The 2,895-nt window shown below is 38.0% G+C and overlaps 1 non-coding gene across 1 annotated transcript; it reads right to left on the reverse strand.

Annotated features, from left to right (window-relative positions):
- Window positions 1–2,324: 2,324 nt before the first annotated feature.
- Window positions 2,325–2,431, reverse strand: LOC138422996 (U6 spliceosomal RNA). Its single transcript, XR_011250103.1, has one exon. It is a non-coding gene; the product is annotated as a U6 spliceosomal RNA (small nuclear RNA).
- Window positions 2,432–2,895: the final 464 nt, after the last annotated feature.

Raw genomic sequence — 2,895 nt, forward strand, 5'->3', positions numbered from 1 at the left:
AAATCTTTTTTGCCTTCGTTTTCTTTTTTGCTTTAAATCTTCCTGATCTCTTTTCAGGGCTTACCTGATTAGTTCAGGGCACTCAGGATATTTTCCCTTTTGATTAACTCAGAGTCAACTGATTAGGGGCCTTAACTACATCTACAAAATCTCTTCTGCCAGATAGCATCACATAACCGTGAGAGTGAAAGCCCATTATATTCACAAATCTCACTCACACCCAAGGGAGGGAAGATTCTACTGGGCACATACACGCGGAAGTATGAGTCTTGGGGGTGATTTTAGGATTCTGCCTATCACCGATACCTTTGTACAGATCTCTCCCACATTGAATAGAAATAACCTGTGTATAACTAGATTATTGCAAAAATGATGGTATGTGAATTCTAAAACTAGGTCATAAAAGATATGGCTTCTACCTTGTGCTCTTGCTCTCTTTCGTGGATTGTTCTTTTTGAGGGAATCAGCTGCCATGTTAGGATGCTCAAGCATCCTCAAATATCATAAGCAAAGAATGCTTGGACATGAATTTGAGCAAACCCTTGGAGATAGTGGAGAACAGAGGAGGCTGGTGCTATATCCATGCGGTCACAAGGAGTTGGACACGATTTAGTGATTGAACAACAAACAACAATGCACAAAGAAAGAAAGAATTTGTTAAAAGCACATGGAGATGTCTGTCATTTGGCATCCAGGGCTGTCACAGAGCAACCTGTAGTCCTAAACATGCTCTTTCCTGATTAACATCATTCAGCACATCTCCCCGTTTCTTAGACGTTAAAATAACAGTTGTGTCTGAATGCAATAAAGGTTCATGGGTGGTGCTGCTGTCAGCACTGGAGATGAACATTCTAGTTCTGGTTCTAGTGGAGGGATAATTTGAAAATTGGAAGCATTCTGATAAGAGCAAATATTGGGCTGGCCAAAAAGTTCCCTCAGATTTTTCCAGAACATTTTTTTTTTTAAGTATTGAATTTGTGACAGTATTGCTTCTGCTTCTTTGGGGTGGGGGCGGCTGTGAGGCATGAGGGATCTTAGCTTCCCAAGCCAGGGATCAGAACAGAACCCCTTGCACTGGAAGGTGAAGTCTTAACCACTGGACCACAAAGGAAGTCCCTCCAGAATATCTTAGGGGAAAAATCTGAAGGAACTTTTTGGCCAACTCAGTATACTATATTATCTTGCTAAATCCTTCCTCCTTGATAGCATAAATGTGTAAGGCTTCTCCTTGCATTCCAGTTTGTGGTTCTGGATGTACTCACACATTAGTGCAATCTTTGCAAGCAAGGTGCATGGTCATTATGGGGTACAAAGTCTAAAATGCCAGCCCCCGCTCCCCCCACCTAATTCTCACCTTCTGGCATTCACGCTCCTGTGTCATCTTCTCCCCTCTTGAGTAGGCAGGATCTGTGACTTGCTTTTAACCAATAGAATATAGCCAGGCTGATAGGATTTCACATCTGTGATTACCTTGCATAAGATGTAACTACTGTCTTGCTTGCAGACTCTCCCTGTTGACTCTTCTTTGCTGGCTTTCATGAAGTAAGCCACCATATGGAGAGACTCACATGGCAAGAAACTGAGGATGGTCTCCAGCCAACAGCCAGGAGGGAGCTGAGATTCTCTTCTCAGTCTGGCAGCTCATAAAGAATTGAGTCCTGAACCACCACATGAATTTGGAAGTAGTTCCTTCCCCATCTGAATCTCAGCTGAGACCCCAGCCCTGACTGACATCTTTACTGCAGTTTAAGAGGTGAACTAAATCTGGATTCTTTTTTTTTTTTTTTATGCGTGATTTTGCTTCCCTGACCAGGCATCAATCTGTGCCGTCTGCACTGGGATCTTGAAGTCTTAACCATTGGACTGCCAGGGAAGTCCCTGAATTTGGACTCTTGACCATAGAAATTGTCAGAGAGTAAATCTGTCTTGTTTTAAACTGCTAAATTTATGGTAATTTTCTGTACAGCAATATGTAACTAACACAGCAGCAGAGGATCATTTTGAAATATTAAAGATTCACATCACTCTTAAATTTGAATATACATAGGTCTAGATGTAAAATGCATGAAGTGTGCTATGTTTCTTTACATTAATTATCAGACATTTGAACTCTAGGATTGTTAGCAGTTTTATTTTTTGCTGCTTCTTTTTTTAATTCATTTTTCTTGGTGTTTAGTTGCTTTACAGTGTTGTGTTAGTTTCTGCTGCAGCAAAGTGAATCAGCTATACGTATACATATATCCCCTCTTTTACAGATTTCCTTCCCATTTATTTATTTTTAATTAATTAATTTATTCATTTTAATTGGAGGCTAATTACTTTACAAAAATATGGAATGCTTCATGAATTTGTGTGTCATCCTTGTGCAGGGGCCATGCTAATCTTCTCTGTATTATTCCAATTTTAGTATATGTGCTGCCAAAGCAAGCACTTATTTTCTTAATATTTATTGGAATTAAATTTAAAAATTAACATCTCTAGCTTTATTGAAACAGTTTATCTTAAAATGTTACTTTAATTGTGTCATTTGTATTTTGCCTTTTGATTTTAAAAGATAATTAAATTATTTAATTTTAAAAGAAAAAACATAAGTAAAATATTCTAGAAGAATAACTTCAGAAAATATCTAAAATATTTTTAATTTGCTAATTTAAAAAATTTTAATTTACACTTTTTATGAAAATGTATTCAAGTTTTGTGTCCTTTGATCTATAACTTCAATTTATTTTTTATTCCTTTAGGTCATTACTGCCAATAGCACACAATTACATAAAAATCTTGATTATAACAACAGGGTGAAGGACTTCCCTGGTGGTCCAGTGGTTAAGACTCTACACTTCCACTGCAAGGGGCCTGGTTTTGATCCCCAGCTGGGGAACTAAGATCCTGCATGCT

This window comes from Ovis canadensis, chromosome 17, assembly GCF_042477335.2.
Source record: "Ovis canadensis isolate MfBH-ARS-UI-01 breed Bighorn chromosome 17, ARS-UI_OviCan_v2, whole genome shotgun sequence".
Lineage (NCBI taxonomy): Eukaryota > Metazoa > Chordata > Mammalia > Artiodactyla > Bovidae > Ovis > Ovis canadensis.